Consider the following 18,254-nt stretch of genomic DNA (forward strand, 5'->3'; position numbering starts at 1 on the left):
TTTTTGTGGCCTCATGTAAAGTCTAGAGGGTAACAATAACTACATCTGTTTATCAATAGATCATGGAAAAATCACACAAAACAGGAACCTAGTCTATTAATGTGAAAGATTTGTAACCTAACAACTTGATTTAAAATGAATTAGTTTGATGGCGCTGATTTTAAAAGATTTTTCAAAATGCTCCAGCTGCATCAGCTTAGTACCAGCTCCCATTAGAGGAAAGAACGGGTTACAAATAACTCAAAACTATAAGAGAAATAAGAGGTTAAGAAATTAAAGATGGGGAGTATTAATGACCTACTTTATTAGCTTTAACTTATTCTAAGTGAAACATTTCCAAAACCTATATTTTAATTTTGACATATATATACAAAAAGCGTATTTAATACATATGAATATTTTTTAAAAGGGGAATAAATACCTGTGTACCCACTACTTAGCTGAAGTAAAATAACACAAACACTTAAAAGTTCCCCGTATGAGATTTCATGCAGACTCTGTTCTATCCCACCCCCCTCTACCCAGAAGCACCCATTAGTCTTGATTTTATTTAAAGATTCCTTGGTTTGTTTAGTTTTCAAAACACTGTTTTTCGGATTTGTGCATGTTGTTGTGTTCAGCTGTAATTCGTTTTTATTACTATACGAACCCAATATGCGATTGAGCACATTTTATCTATTTTCCTCCTGATGGACATTCAGCTCATTTCTCCTCTCTCCTCTTCTTGCTTTGACAGACACGCACACCCCAAGTCATACACAATTCTGCTACAAGAATTCTAATGTGTAGTATGACGCGTGTGTACAAGAGTCTTCTCTGGATTAGGGCAAATGCATATTCAATCTTATGAAGTACTGCCAAACCATTTTTTAAGTGCTTGTAACAATTTGCCCTCAGTCATCAGTGCACAAGAATTCCCACCACCCACGTCAAAATCCACATTTGATATTGGCTGACTTTTTAATGTTGCTATTCTAGTGGGTGTGAAATGGTGTCTCATTGTGCTTTTGGCTCACATTTCCCTGATTCCTAAAGAAGGCTAATGTCCTTTCATATACATCCGCTTTTATAAAATGCTTATTTTTGTCTTCTTCCATCCATTTCCTACTGGGTCATTCTTATTTTTTTGATTATTATGCTTATAACCTGAATTCTACTTTTTGTCACTTTGCACAATCCTGCAAATATTTTTCCTAACCTGAAGCTTGTCTTTGAGTTTTCCTTAGTAATTTTTTATATACAACAATTCAGTAATGTGGCAGAATACAAAATTAGTGCACAGAAATCAGTTCCTTTCTTATACACTAACAATGAAAATACAGAAAGGGAAATTAGAGAATCTATCCCATTTACTATAGCACCAAGAACCATAAGATACCTGGGAATAAACCTAACCAAAGAGGTAAAGGATCTGTACTTGAGGAACTACACAACAGTCATGAAAGAAATTGAAGAAGACACAGAAAGATGAAAGACCATTCCATGCTCTAGGATCGGAAGAATAAACATTGTTAAAATGTCTATGCTGCCTACAGCAATCTGTACTTTCGGTGACATCCTGATCAAATATTCCACCAGCATTTTTCAAAGAGCTGGAACAAACACTCCTAAAATTTGTATGGAATCAGAAGAGACCCTAATTTGCTAAGGAAATGTTGAAAAAGAAAAACAAAACTAGGGGCATCACGTTGCCTGATTTCAAGCTTTATTACAAAGCTGTGATCACCAAGACTGCATGGTACTGGCATAAAAACAGATACACAGACCAGTGGAACAGAGTGGAGAGCCCAGATATGGACCCGCAACTCTATGGTCAAATAATCTTCGACAAATCAGGAAAAAAATATCCAGTGGAAAAAAGACAGTCTCTTCAATAAATGGTGCTGGGAAAAGTGGACAGCTATGTATAGAAGGTGACACCATGGCCAAGGTCACGTGGAGGTCAAGAGTACTGGGGAAGGGAGGATCGCAGACTGGGAGGCCAAAGTCCTGAATGGGTCAGCTCTATGGATATGACAGTCACTAAGTGATACGGTGACTGCACCTTCTGGTGCAAAAATGTTGAGCAGTATTCACACCTGTCATTCCGCCCCTCTGGCACATTTCAAAGGTGCGTGTTTATTTAATTACTTAAGTCTTCCTTTACAAGCTTGCATCAAATGTCAGTTACAAATTCATTACTTAAGAAAAACACTTCAAGGGGCGCATGGGTGGCTCAGTGGGTTAAAGCCTCTGCCTTCAGCTCAGGTCATGGTCTCAGGGTCCTGAGATCGAGCCCCACATCGGGCTCTCTGCTCGGCAGGGAGCCTGCACTACTTGTGATCTCTCTCTGTCAAATAAATAAATAAAATCTTTTAAAAAAGAAATGTCTTTATAAAAAAAAAAAAAAGAAAAACACTTTGATAAACTAGAAAACTAGGATGGCTGTATATTACATTCATGTCTTTCATTTGTTCCCCCTAATTCTCCTGACGATTAAGCACCTGATATTACAGACCTTCTCTATTTACGTGGTGGTAAGCTGGCATTCCAGGAAGACGTACTCTGTAAAATCATGAGGGTGAGTACTAATTTGCCTTTTCTTTCAATTTCGATTAGGAGGAAAACACTTGAAAAGGATTCCATTCGAGCGCACTGTTTCATGGGACTTTTCTTCACCTACTTTATTCGGCATTCACCATCTTCATTAAAATATCACTTTCATGTAACTGACTACATGTACAACACCTGAATTCTAAAGAGCAGGGTGTGTGTGTGTGTGTGTGTGTGTGGTGGCTGGGGGAGCGGGGTCATTGTTAATGTATAATCATATCTCACTGTGGTGAGAGAAGGTGTTCTCTTTGGTCATCTTTTGAAGGAGTTTGTTGGGATTTTCTTTGCAGTCAGTTTTAGTCAGTTGTCTCAAGGGCAGCTGGAAAGAATACTGTCACAGGTTGCATTTTCTGGACGCCAACTCTGAGGCAGAGAGCTGCATACAGGAAGTTTACTGGGAGGTGGTCTCAGGATCTACACTCGTGGAGAAGTGAGGAACATGGGATTGGGCAGAGGGACAAGCTGAAGTGCAACGAACAACAGCAGCCGCCTCAGACAATCCTACAGGGAGTTCTGGAGCTACGATGACCTTCAGAGTCATCCTGAATGGAAGCAAACAGGTGAGGCCCTGATATCTCCAAAATGACAAGTCACTGGATATGGGCCACTCCGGGGAAGGGGCCATGACCTTGCGCAAGGCGACTTTCTTTAATAGAAGGCTATACTGGGAAGACTTACCGAATCCCTGTGAGCTGCCAACACAGGGCTGGGGAATGGGCACCTCAGTCCTGAAGGTGAGAAAGGGATCTGAGTGGCCCTCCACAGCCTGCTGCTGCTTACTCTCTCACACACACACACGCGTGCGTGCGCGCGCATGCTGCATACACAGCATATATGACAAATATGGTGCAGACCACTGCGATCTGATTACCATTCTTTCTAGGTCATGAATTTTTTCTTTTTTGGAAGGTTTTGCATTCTCCCTTCGGCGAGGCGTTGGGTCATTTGCCAGTCATTCTGCTCCAGTCTGTTGACTGTCGTCCACTTCAGTGTGAAGAGCTACTCTTTAGTCGGCTTCTATCTCTTGCACTGTTTTCTCTCCTCCATGTCACGCCTTCTTTCCTTTTGCTATTTCTATGAAATAAATGTTGAAACTTCTGGTTCTATATTCCCTCTCTTTTCTTATATACTTTCCATCTAACTGTCTTTTTGTATTATATTCTGGGAGAATTCTTCTGTTTGATCTGTTATCTGATATTTATTTATATTTATTATTATGTAAAACTGATTTGTTTTTAAACTGGGTCCATGGTGCAACCTACTAATCTGTTTTTTAAACTTCAAAAATTGGGTGTTGAGCTTGAGAAGTTCTTTACAGGTCTTGGATACTAGTTCTTTCTGTGATAATGTCATTTGCGAATATCTTCTCCTATTCCATGGGTTGCCTCTTAGCTTTGCTGACTGTTGTCTTTGCTTTGCAGAAGCTTTTTATTTTGATGAAGTCTCAAAAGTTAATTGTTGCTTTTGTTTCCTTTCCCTTTGGAAACATGTCTTGAAAGAAGTTGCTGTGGCCAATGTCAAAGAGGTCACTGCCTATGTTCTCTTCTAGGATTTTGATGGATTCCTGCCTCACGTTGAGGTCTTTCATCCATTTCGAGTTTATCTTTCTGTGTGGTATAAGTGAATAGTCTAGTTTCATTCTTCTGCATGTGGCTAATTTTCCCAGCACTACTTACTGAAGAGATTGTCTTTTTCCCATTGGACATTTTTTCCTGATTTGTAAAGACTAGTTGGAGTCTCTATTCTGTTTCACTGATCTATGTGTCTTTTTTGTGCCAGTACCATGCTGTCTTGGTGATCCCAGCTGTGTAATACAGCATGAAATCAGGTAACGTGATGCTCCCAGCTTTGGTTATCTTTTTCAGCATTCCCCTGGCAATTTGGGGTCTTTTCTAGTTCCATACAAATTTTAGGATTGTTTTAGTTCTCTGAAAAATGCCGATTGTTTTTTGGTCAGGATGGCACTGACGACGTAGATTGCTCTGGGCAGCACAGGCGTTTTCACAAGGTTTATTCTTCCAGTCCATGAGCTTGGAATGTTTTACCATCTCTTTGTGTTTTCCTCAATTTCTTTCATGAGTATTCTGTAGTTTCTAGAGTATAGATCCTCTACCTCTTTGGTTAGGTTTATTCCTAGGTGTCTTATGGTTTTTGGTCGTGTTTAAAATTTTCAGTATCTATAATTATTTTTTTATGGGTCTGACATTCCCTAAATCTCTCTGAGGGTACTGACTCTCTTATTTTGAAGATTGTTAGCTCTATTAATTTGCTTTCCTTAGGCACTGGTTATGTGACAGTTCTGGATCCACAGTGCCATCCGCTATGTTAAAGCACACTCATCTTACTGACATTCTCTGTTTCCCCAAACCCTTTGAGCCACCTTCAATTCACTGTTCATGCTGCTAACAATTTGCACCTATAATGCAGACATTATCATGCTACTCACTTCTTATGGCCTATGCTCCTTAGTGTGGTATCCAAGGGCCTCTACATTTTGCCCAGACCTACTTTGCAGGCCTCATTCACACCTTCCTGAAAGCTTAAATCCCACTAACATCATCTCCTCTATAAAACTTAACTTGATTTCTTCCCAGAGTAATCTTCCCTTTTCCATTGTTTCAACAGGAATTTATGCTCCAATTATAGACCTCTGACTTGCATTTCAAATGGTTTGTGTGTGTGTGTGTGTGCCCATTTTAGAAAGTTCCCATTAGACTCTCAACCTTTAACATAATAAAAAACTTCTCTGATATTCTAGGTCTTATTTATAAGCACACAGTAAATGTTCACTAAATACTTGTTGACTGACGTAAAATGGCAACACGTCTACTCAGGGAGCCGGGATGGAGTAAGGAAGAGCAAGGGCTGTGGGAGAAGGTTCTGTGGATTTGAATTCTGCCTTTGTCGCCTACTAGCTGTGTAGCCATATCATGCTGTGTCACTCAACCTCCCTATGCCTGCTTTACTGTTCTAATTTGTAAAACAGTGATAAAAATAGGACTTAACTACAGTGTTGTTGTAAGAACTGAAGAAATAACAGTATTTAGGAAAGTGTCGCATTCAGTAGATAATGGTCAGTAGCTTTATAAATATAACCTTAGAATTTTAAAGAAATTAAGATGAGACACTTCTTAGAGAGACAGAAAAAGGGTATACTTTGATTCTGCACCAAAGATAGTCCAATCAAATATTCACGTACAATTTTTTTAAACGATTTATTTATTTATTTTAGAGAGATAGAGAGAGTGCAGGGGGAGGGGCCGAAGGAGAGAGATAATCGCAAGCCGACTCCCTGCTGAGTGCAGAGCCCCACATGGGGATTGATCCCAAGGCCCTGAGATCATGACCTGAGCCAAAATCAAGAGTCAGACACCCAACCGAGCCATCCAGGCACCCCTCGAGCACCTTTTAAAAAATATGTAACATCTCTCAAGATTTTTAATGGTAATTTTAGAATAAAAGTAAATGTTTAACTCCAGTAAGAAGAATAGATTAGATGATAATCTATAAGTAAACAAATCATAAAAAGTATAAACTCTTTTTACTAGCATAAATTATTTTGTTTAGGTTAATGATAATTATGAAGCATAAAGCTAAAGAACAAGTATTTTCTTCATAACTTCTTTCATTAACATTGAGGTTTTCATGTCAACTTTTTTTGAAAAAGTATTGATACATTGATTTTAGTTTTGACTCTATAAAATTTCTATATGCCTATAAAAGTAAATAATACTGAAACACTGAAAGTGAAAACCCAGAAGAATCTTCCACAGATCATTCTCCCCTGGTATTTCCTGGCAAATTTTCTCTAATTGTTTCTTTTTTTATTATTTCTTTTCAGTGTACCAGAATTCATTGTTTAGGCACCACACCCAGTGCTCCACGCAATACGTGCCCTCCTTAATACCACCACCAGGCTCTCTAATTGTTTCTGATAAATTCATGCTCTCCTGTTCCTTGTACACTACAGTGAAAACCATCCCACCAAACATTTCCCTTAATGAAGCAGAAGTGAATATCAGATATATATAAAAGCAACATAAAATACCAACACACAATTTTCCTACCATAATTTTTTTTAATTACTGCAGTTTTAATAAACGACAGGTTCTGCTGAGAAAATAAGACTCTCTAAAGCCCCACACTGCACTTAGAAGGTCAGCAGCCTTTCAGACTCTACCAAATTCCTGTCATACCCATCTGCCACTACAGCCTGGCCTGCTGAGCACCCTCAAGTCAAATTCTTGGTTATTATACTCTCATCAGAAGTACTGAAAGTTCTGCTAGGGTAATCCTGCAGTGGGAGAAGAATCCTGGCTTAAAGAATTGACCTCTATATCTAAGACCTGGAAAAAATGCACTAAGGGGGATGGTGATTAGCTAAATACTAAAAACAAATTAGAGAAACTTTATGTAATTATTCTATTATTGTGTCCATTATAAATATTTTTGTTTATTGAACTATAAGTCTATCAGACTCATAAAATATGTCTGAACAAAGAAAACAAATTGCTTCCTTAGAAAGTCATATTGTTTCAGTTCTGTATAATGCAAAACAGATATGCAAGATTGAAAATGACCCTCCACTTAAGAAATGGATTGGGAAGAGATCTGTCAAATTTACTGTTTTTTTTTTTTTTTCTTTTTAGAACTTTTAAGAAAGATGACTTAATGCTCAACATCACTCGGCATCAGGGAAATACAAATCAAAACCACAGTGAGATACCACCTCACACCAGTCAGAATGACTGATGCCATGGAAATGATAAGTGTTGGCGAGGAGGCGGAGAAAGGGGAACCCTCCTACACTGTTGGTGGGAATGCAAGCTGGGGCAGCCACTCTGGAAAACAGTATGGAGGTTCCTCAAAAAGTTGAAAATAGAGCTACCCTACAACCCAGTAATTGCACTACTGGGTATTTATATTAAAGATACAAATGTAGTGATCCGAAGGGGCACATGTACCCCAATGTTTATAGCAGCAATGTCCACAATAGCCAAATTATGGAAAGAGCCTAGATGTCCATCAACAGATGAATGGATAAAGAAGATGTGGTATACACACACACACACACACACACACACACACACGAATACTATGCAGCCATCAAAAACCCCCAAATCTTGCCATTTGCAATGACATGGATGGAGCTAGAGTGAAATAAGTCAATAAGAGAAAGACAATTATAAAATGATCTCCCTGATATGAGGAATTTGAGAGGCAGGGTGACGGATTAATGGGGGGAAAGGAGGGAAAAATGAAACAAGATGGGAGCGGGCAGACAGACAAACCATAAGAGACTCTTAATCTCAGGAAACAAACTGAGGGTTGCTGGAGGGGACAGGGGTGGCAGGGTTGGGGTGGCTGAGTGATGAACACTGGGGAGGGTCTGTGCTATGGTGAGTGCTGTGAAGTGTGTAAGACTGATGAGTCACAGACCTGTACCCCGGAAGCAAATAATATATTACATGTTAATAAAAAAAAAGATGACTTAATGATCAACTGTAGAATATATTCATGTAATTAGTGGTACATGGTGGATAATTATACCTGGTCATCAGTCTAATTTCCAAAAAATTCCAAGGAAAAAGTCCTCTCAAGCTATAGGGCAACAATGTTGGCAGTGACATAGACAAGTGGATAAATATTAAAGAGGAACCAGCATCACTTCCGTCAGCCACAAAGCTGTGAAGCAAAACAGAAAGTCATATTACTGTTGTCCTCATTTCTCAGAGAACAACGGTGACAGAGCTTAATATTAAAGACCAGAGAAGCAACTGCCATCATTCAAGTATCAAGTAGTCATGCTTTTAGCCAAGGAGTCCTACAAGAGTAAAAAAAGCACATGCTGAGGGCTCAGCTTGACTTCCCTCATACTTCAGAAACATCCCAGCTGACTCCCAAGCAGCTTTTCCATTTGCATGAAACTTTGTATTAAGTAACGCAGTTGGTTTTATATTCCTGGGAGATGAGCAGTATCAGACTAACTTACAGCTAAAACAGGACAATGGAACACTGGGAGAACCGGGAGCAGGAAATGGAACCACAAAAGAGATTCAAAGGCTACTTTCTATAAGTCTAAGGATCCTTCTAGAACCCATGTGTTTTGGAGAACAGGTTCTCTGAAAGCATCATCACAAAATTAAACTCAACTACTTACGTATTAATCTCATTGAGTGAGCTGTCAGAATTCACAGTAAATACACTTATCTTACTAGCTCTGTAGACCACATGATTTGCTTAAATATGAGGAATCATTAAAACACCTGGCTTGTATCTGACGTTTCATTAAGTAGAAATTAGATGTAATATGAATTTATAGAATCTGAAGAGGGTGACAATTAAATGGGATTTCAGGTGAAACATTCAGACAATTCAACCCTGTCTCTTGTACTAGGCTTCAAAGGCCACATGCCACAGTCATCATTTCCTCTTGCTGAGCTGTTTGCTACTTAGCCTAAGATAGGCATTGGCTGACACAGGTGTTATTTTTAAACAAAAATGATGATCCCTTCATTCTCTTTTAAATAGTTGGGCAAATCTCCTTGCTCACGTGTATGTAAATTACTTTATGGTTTACCCACAAGGACTCATTTGTATGACGTCTGTGAACATACATGTTAGTACAGAGGAAAATGATAAAATTTTTGGTGAATATTTTCCTGTTTTCTGTTTTTCACAAAGCTACACTTAGGAGATTTAACCTTCGAGTATAGTCCTATTATGAGTGAGAAACCGGAGAGGCATTCTCCATCTCTCCCCCAAAAAGAAGTGCTCCCCACAGTCTACGTCATCCTGCTAAAGAACTGTAATGCAATCTTCCTTGATTTTCCTAAGAAGCGGGGCTCAACACTCAGAAACTCTACACTAAAGGAACGAAACAGTGAAACAGCTGGGACCATTCCTGGCACCTTCAGCACCCAAGTTATTATAAAGTCCTGTCAATACAAGGCTGAAATACAGTCCACATCAGTCTTTCTCCTTTCCTCCACTCTGTCAGCATGTTCTGTCGCCTAGGCTACTGACTTCTTGGATTTCTCTCTACCTGGTTTATGCCGTCTCCTCGGTCCTCCACGAAGCAGTCAGGCTAAGGCTACAGAACCAAGCCGAAGCACGCCATTCCCTGCCTGAGCTGCTTTCCGCAACGGAACATCTGAAGTGTGTGACGCGCTCCAGAAAGGCCAGCAGCTGGGACTCCTGCTCGCTTCTCCACCTGCACCTGAAATAACCCAGTCATTCCACCTCTTCCGGGTTTCAAAGCCACAAACCTCTTTCCTAGCTCGAGCATGAGAACATGTCCTATTTCCTTTGAATGTTCTGGCTCAGAAGTTTTTCACCCTCTTCTCAAGGAGTTCATGTTCCTAACAAAGGGTCCAGAATAAGCAACATAAGTAAGGTCGAGTGGATTCCATACAGCGGCTCTCTCAGCCCTAATTCCATCCTCCTTCCAGATGCAGGTTAGAAATCCACATTACATTCTCTCGACACTCTTTCCGCTCAAGTTCGTGAAGTAAATTACGTCCCGCCAATGAGATCCGGAAGGCAGAACCGGACACAGGCCATCTACCTGCTGACGTTGCCTCTGGCTGACAAGGTGGGACACATGAGTGTTTGGAGGCGTTGTGGTGGCCAGACTCCGTGCCTGAGGCCCCAGATTCTGTGACAGTCAGTGGTGATGGCAGCAGTGGAGGCAGCAGCAGTGATTTCTGGCTTAAGATGTAGCTAAGCCACCTTAAGAGGTGAGGTGACCTTGAAATCAACATCTCCAAGGGCCTAACTCATCTTAGTATATACAGGTATACCTCAGATTATAAAATAGGACAGAGAGTTTGTAAGATTAAAGATTTTCTCTTCTATAGAAGCAACATAAATCCCAGCAGTTAGTGAAAATATCTCGGTGTCCGTAAAGGCCTCCGTTCAGTATACTGGACGGAATAAATGAGGTAATGCCCGTAAAATGTCTAATAGTCTCCAGCCAAACTGGAGGCACTCATCATCTTCATCACACCATAATGAAGCCCTTACACAGTACTTGCATTGTTAAAAGATGTCGTATTTCACATGTACCTAACAACCCCCTGTTATAGTGACAATGCAGACAGTTTTTACCTTTTATATGTATGGATAACTTGGTTCTAAAGTCTTAGACTTCCTGTTCATCACTGAAGAAACAATGTATCCAAAGATCAACTGCTTTGGGCAAACTCTTAATTTTCTAAGCTGTCCAAGTCCTGCTACAATTCCCTTTAAAGTTGCCAGGAGGCTACCCTATGGCCACAGCTCACCCTCTCACTTTGTTTAACCACAGTGGTCTCCTAACAGACCAGCTTGCTTCCACTGTCAAACATTTACTTGACATCTGATTCACTCTTGTCATCTGTAAATGCCTTAAGGACAAGGGCTGTGACTTTTGTGGATTCAACACACAGAGAATGCTCATGAAAGAGTCCCTGAGTAACAGTACTAATGACTGAGTCACCGAGTAATGGTACTAATGATTTCGTGCAGAAGTGAGCGCATGAATGAAATGGCTACAGGCTCAAACATATGCACTTCATTAACTTGGTTAACGATAGGGTGGGAAAATGAGCCCTCTCGCTTACTAATAATCCAGAAGGCCTTTTGGACATGTTACACTCTTCAGACACACTTATTCTAAGGAATCCTGAAGGAAATCCTTTTGAAATGAAAGTAATCACTCCTTAATTTGTCTATTTTGTGAGTTGATGGTTTTGTATACCAGATTTTCTCAAACTAGGGCACACCTGTTTGAGAACAGAATCAAGAACTCTAAGCAGTAATCCCAGAGCTCTGAAAGTGACTTGCTTTGGGAACTTGATGGAGGACAGTCCTACTGTTCCATCACAGACACAGAACACCAGGTGGTGGACACGAAATGAAAGCGGAGCAGTCCAGGGGAGAGGCCTCAGGCATGTAAATGCGTGCTCATAAATGGCCTTTCCAGCGGGGACAGTAAGACACACACAAACTCCGCAGAGGGCTCCTGAATCTTCTGGTGGATATCCACGGTGTAGAAAGGACCGACTCATCCTAAACTTTTGCGGTCACATTATAATTAATCATCTTTCGTCTTACTGAAGTTCTCTGTTACCTCCTTCTAAAACACATGCACTCCTCTACGGCTCTATAACACAATCACATCTCACACAGGATTGTGAGGCAAGATTCTCACTTAAAAAGGAAATAATGAACTCTGTCCACCAAAGTGATGATGTCATCATTATTTTGATTATATATTTTTTACAAGTACACATTTGTGGACAAAAGATGCAAAATACTCGATAAATGAGAATACTCCTTTACCTAGATAAGTTAGATTATGGTTGTTGCCCTCAGAAGTGTCTCATTTTCCTTCCTGTTTGTTGTAAAAAATTATTTTTTGACTCTTTCTTCTCATCTTTAGTCTTTAACTGTAAAAAACTTTTCTTCAGGGGTTATATTCAAGGAGGCAACTTTAATCCCCTAAAATTCACTTTCCCTTCCTAACAGAACTTGTAAACTGCCATCTTGAAACAAAATTTACATTGGAAAAAAAATTCCATTTCCTCCTTCTTTTTCAGACTCTGGTCTCTGCTTTTCCTGCCAAAGCAACATTCAGGACACCTTCCAGAAATCTGATTCTCCGTACTGCCGGAATGAAACGGTAACTCTCCAGTTCAACCTGGGCAGCTGAGTCCTTTAGACCACCACGGGAAAAGCAACTTCTGAACTCCCGTTTGACCGGGATCTGAACGGCCGCCGGCACCGCCTCCAGCCCCAGCCTTCAGCCTTCCGAACCGCAGCGGCCCCGCATAACCGTCCTCGGCGCGCCGCACGCGCGCGTCTCTCTCAGCGTCTCTGCTTTCGTGCCCGGCGGCGTCACCGTCCCGCGAGTGTTCGGGCGAGATCACTGACAACGGGTCCCGACCGAGCCCGCCAGCGCGCACGGCCGGCAGGTCAGCGCCCGGCGGGTCGCCGGCTGGCGGGCGGCCGCAGTCTGCGAGGTGCCGCCGGCGCCCGCGGCGAGGAGACACAGTCCCGTCACGCGCCGCGAGCTCGGACCAAGAAGCCGCCGCCTGACAGGACGTCGGGCAATCCAGGGCGGTTCCGGGAACGGTCAGCCAACGGCGGTCGCACAACAGAGCACAACACACGGATCTGTGTCGTGTGCCCGAGGCCGTGGCGTCCGCTGTGCCACCAGGACAGAGCACGGGGCGGCGCGCGGTGCCAGCGAGCGGCCGCCCGTCCCACAGCGCCGGGACCGGCGCCCCGGACGGTGTCGTTCCCGTGCTGGGGGCACGAGGGCGGCGGCTCAGGGCAGGTTTCTTCTCGGTCCCGAGACCGTCGGCTCACGCGCCCTGAGGCGGTCTTCGGCCTCGTCCTGGCGGGCGCATCCACGGTGCGGGGAAGCGGACAAGGCCGCTGAGAGCCAAACCCAGAACTGGTGCGCGGACGCGCGAGACAGAAGAGGACGCGCGTGCGAGCCGCACCCGGAGCCTCCGTGCGATGGGCCCCGCGTCCCTCCGGTCGCGGCGACGCTCCGCACGCCTGTGAAGCCCCGCGGGCCGAGGGCCGCGTCCGACCGCGTCCACCCTCTTCCCTGGACTCGGAACATGTTTCCGGTTCACCGTAACTCGCTCCTGGGCATCCTGGGGGTATTTTCCCTGTCACTCTCGGGCCGGTGAGCCCCGAGCTCCACCGGAGAAGTCCCTCGGCGAGGTGCTTCCCCGTCTCGGCGGCGGCTAGCCGCCTCTGCGCGGCCCAAGGCACAGCGCGACCTGTGTTGTGGCTGATACCCTGCCGCAAGGGCGCGGATGAGCACTGCTGGCGGATGACATGGTATTACGAGACCGGATCCAAACGACGCCGCCAAAAACTGCTAGAATGCAAAATTAGTACTCGGGAACTGGCAACGTCTCTATACACGAATCATGAAGTAGCAGAAAAAGAAATTAAGAAAACAATTACACCGGAGAGAATAAAATACCTTCAAGTATATTTAACCATGGAGCTGAAAGACCTCTCCTCTGGAAACTATAAAACTGATGAGGGAACCTGAAGGTGACCTGAACGAAAGGAAAGCTACTCCACGATCATGGATTAGCATCAACATTGTTAGAACGGCGGTACCACCCAAAGCGATCTACCGATTCCATGCAATCCCCATAAAAATGCCAGTAGCATTTTTCACAGAACCAGAACGAATACCACTAAACTTTGTATGGAACCACAATAGATCCCAAATCGCCAAACCAATCTGGGAAAGAACAAAGCTGGAGGTACCCTTCAAGATACCCTGGAAAGCTGTAGTCATCAAAGCAGTACGGTACCCGCACAAAGATAGGCACAGATCAGTGGAATACAGAGTCCAGACATGAGCCCATGTTCATACAGCCAAGCTACGACAACTCAGGCAACAATATACAAATAAGTCTCTTTAATAAATGGTGGTTAGGAAACTGGCAGCTACAGGTAAAAGAAGGAAACTGGACCACTTTCTAGCACCACACCCAAAAATAAATTCAAAAATATTAAAGACCTACAGGTGAGACCTGAAACTATAAAAATCCTAGAACACAGGCAGTAATTTCTTTGACACTGGTCCTAACATTTTTTTAGATATGTCTCCCAAGGCAGGAGAAACAAACATAAACCACTGACATTACGTCAAAATAAAAAACTTCTGCACAGCAAGGGAAACCAAAAAAATGAAAAGGCCACCTACTTCACAGCCAAAGACATTTGTAACCGATGTATCTAATAAGGGATTAGTACCCCAAATACATAATGTACACATTCAACAACCCACAAACATTCCAGTTAAAAACTAGGCAAAGGACCTGAACAGACATTTTCCCAAAGAAGACATCCAGATGTCCACCAGACACGTGAAAAGATACTCAACATCACTCATTATCAGTGAAACGCAAATCAAAATCCCAGTAAGATATCACACTGGTATGAGATATCATTCTGATCAGAACTGCCAGAATGAAAAACAAGAAATAACAAGTGTTGGCAAGGATTTGGTGAAAAATGAACCCTCATACATTGTGGGTGGGAGTATAAATTGGTGCAGCCACTGTGGAAAACAGTATGGAGGTTTCCCAAAAAATTAAAAATAGAAATGTCATATGACCCAATAATTCCACTACCAGGTATTTACCCAAAGAAACAAAAATACTAATTTGAAAAGATATGTGCACCCCTATGTTTATTACACATTAGCTACAAGAGCCAAGACATGGAAACAACCGAAGTGTCCACTGACAGGTGAATGGATAAGAAAGATGTGGTGTACACATACAATGGGATATTATGCAGGCGTAAAAAGGAATTCGAGCTTGCCATTTGCGACAATATGGATGGACCTAGAAGATACAATGCTATGTGATATACATCAGTCAAAGACAAATATCATGTGATTTCACACACATGTGAAGTTTAAGAAACAAATCAAGTGAATAAACAAAAATATATAGAGAGAAACAAAAAAACAGACTCTTAAATATAGAATACAAACCAGAGGGGAGGTGGATGGCAGGATGTGGAATAAAGATAAAGGGAATAAGTGTATACTTAACTTCATGAGCACTAAGAAATGTACAGAATTGCTGAATCATTATACTATACACCTGAACTAATATAACACTGTATGTTAATTGTACTTGAATTATAAAAAAAGCAAAAGGAAAATAAAAGACTACTGCTCAGATCTGTCCTGTTCTTTACTGAATCTTGAATGCCAAGAACAGTACCCAGTAAATAATAGGTATTTGTTTAGTATTTACTGAGAATGCAGAAACTCAACTGCGCATGTCTCCTCCTAGAGACAATACACCCACTGGAAATGGGGATGTTCCTCATTCATCTTAGCATCCCTCAGACTATTCAGAACATTTCACACCAGGAGGAACTTCATATGAGATGTCTGAGGTCAGATCTTCTCTAGACATTTTAGTTTTTTAGTACTCAAAAACTATATATCATGATTTATGAAATAAGTATATTCCTAAAAATATGTAAAACATAAAAATATACCAAACAGACAGAATTTTAAAAGGGGTGAAGAAGCAGCCTAGGCAATGTAGATGAGACACCAACCAGAATCTACACTGGAGAGTCTCAGTACACTTAGAAACTGTACACCGAAGCCAGAGTCGTGACTACTTCTCCAGCAGGTGCTTTCACCAGTGGTGACGTAGAAGCTGAGGCTTGTTATTTTCGTACAAATAATGAAACAGCAGCACAAATAGAATGCCAGGCTCTAGAGACCATTCTGCAGCTCTCCGGGGAGGCTTCCTGGGAACCCACAGGCTGAGAACCTGAATACTTAACTGCTCTGTAAGTTTGGATATATGCAATATCCTTCTTCCTTACTTCAGAGGTTTCACTGACTCCCCCATATAATGAGTTAATTCATACTAATATCTGAAGGTACATTCTGTAATCAGTTCATCTTAGAGAGTACACCAGAAAAAAATAAAAACAAAAAACAAGATTCAAAGACAAATGTTCTCCAGGTAATTGACTGAGAGGTTTTGTTTCACTTTGTTTTAATGTGGGTTCTATTTTAGGGAGAGATAAGCATCTGATCCTACCTTTTTTTAAATTAAAAAAACAACATTTCATGCTAAAACTATACTGTTATGATCTATGTTATAGAACTTTAGTACCCTGACTATTCAAATAATTTCTGTGCAACAAATATCTGGAAATGAATCCAGGTCCTGCCTGTGGGTGCCTCCTGGGCCCACCTCGTTCAGGGTCTCCATCCATTTAAGTGAACATCGTGTTATTCTCATCAGTCTCCACAAGTACATGTGGCTTGGCTAAGGAAGCACACCACTCTGTACTTGCACAGGGACACTGAATAAACACACTCTAGTTATATTCCAAGAAGTTTAACCTTGAACTTAACGCCACTCAATATTATCAAAGCACTGACTTAGAACAGTATGTATAAAGGACTCCTTTAAGGAAATACAAACAGGAAACCATAGCCTCAGTGAGTCCGACAGGCAGTGGGAGCCAGACAGGGGGTGGAGATGGGACTACAAGCAGGACTCCAATGCAGCGGGCCCGTGTCATGGCGTGGATACATCTGCTTTTAACGTGGCTGTAACTGGCATCATATACCATGCGAAAATGTCTTTTCAGCAGAGGAAACAGAGGTGAACTATAAAGTGAGAGCCAGTTTCTTCTCTACTCTGCCGTCTAGTAGAAAAAAACCTTTACCCAACGACAAATCATGGTGTACCGTGCCTGGATCCTGGCTGATATTTTTAGCTACACATCCCTCAACCACGTGTCACCAAAATGACTAGGAGGAGGAACACCCAACAGAGGAATAATTCAGAGACTGTGCCCTCTGCCACAGAATTATTGGATATGGACATAAACAACATGTTGGGAAGGGAATTCAGGGTAACAATTATTCAGGCAATGACTAGGTTGGAGAAGACCATTAATGACAACACAGAATCTCTAAGGGTGGAAGTGAGAGCTGATCTGGCAGAAGTTAAAAATGCTATCAGTGAGATCCAATCTATTCTAAATACTGTAAAGCTAGGGTAACCAAGGCAGAAGATGGAATTAGTGATGTAGATGCAGACTGATAGAAAAGAAGGATCAGGAGGGGGCCTGGGACAAGTAGCTTAGAATCCATGAAAACAGAATTAGGGAAATAAATGATGTCTTGAAACATTCCAACCTCAGAATTATTGGGATCCCTGAGGGGCTGGAGAAAGAGAGATGACTAGCAGATACAACTGGACAAATTCTAGATGAAAATTTCCCTAATGTGGGGGAATCAAACAAGTGTTCATGTCCTAGAGGCAGAAAGGACACCCACCACGATAGAGTCTAGAAAGACATCCAGACACTTAATTGTGAAATTCATGAATCATAATTCCAGACAAGAGGTCTTAAGAGCAGCTGGGGGAAGAGATCCCTTACATACAGAGGAAGGACCAGCAGAGTAACGGCACACCTGGCAAGAAACCTGGCAAGCCTGAAAGGACTGGCAAGACATATTCAGGGCACTAAATGAGAAGAACATGCAGCCAAGAATACTTTATCCAGCAAGGCTGACATTCAAAATGGATGGAGACATAAAGAGGTTCCAAGACCAGCAGTGTTTAAATGGGTGACTACTAAGCCAGGCTAAATGCGCCCATAAAATGGCACAGGGTTGCAGACTGGATAAAACGCCAGGACCCATCCATATGCTGTCTATAAGAGACACATTTGGAAACTAAGAATACATGCAGACTGAAAGTGAAGGGATGGAGAACCATCTTTCATGCCAACAGGCCTCAAAAGAAAGCTAGGATAGCGATTCTCATATCAGATAAATTAGATTTTAAACTAAAGACTATAGTCAGAGATAAAGAAGGACACTACATCATTCTAAAAGGGTCTATTCACCAGGAAGTTCTAAAAATCGTAAATATTTATGCCTCCAATATGGGAACAGCCAACTATGTAAGCCAAATGTTAATCAAAATAAAGATTCATATTGATATGAACACATTAATTGTAGGGGATCTTTTTTTTAAAAAAAATATTTTATTTAAGTGAGAGAGAGAGAGCACAGGAAGACAGAGTGGCAGGCAGAGGCAGAGGGAAAAGCAGGCTTCCCACTGAGCAAGAAGCCCGAT

The 18,254-nt window shown here is 41.9% G+C and overlaps 1 protein-coding gene across 4 annotated transcripts in view; it reads right to left on the reverse strand.

The window, feature by feature from the left end:
• Positions 1–18,254, reverse strand: part of NME7 (NME/NM23 family member 7) — a 265,751-nt gene that overhangs the window by 64,734 nt on the left and 182,763 nt on the right. The gene's annotated exons all lie outside the window — the stretch shown is intronic.

Source organism: Mustela erminea, chromosome 17, assembly GCF_009829155.1.
Source record: "Mustela erminea isolate mMusErm1 chromosome 17, mMusErm1.Pri, whole genome shotgun sequence".
NCBI classification, from domain to species: Eukaryota; Metazoa; Chordata; class Mammalia; order Carnivora; family Mustelidae; genus Mustela; species Mustela erminea.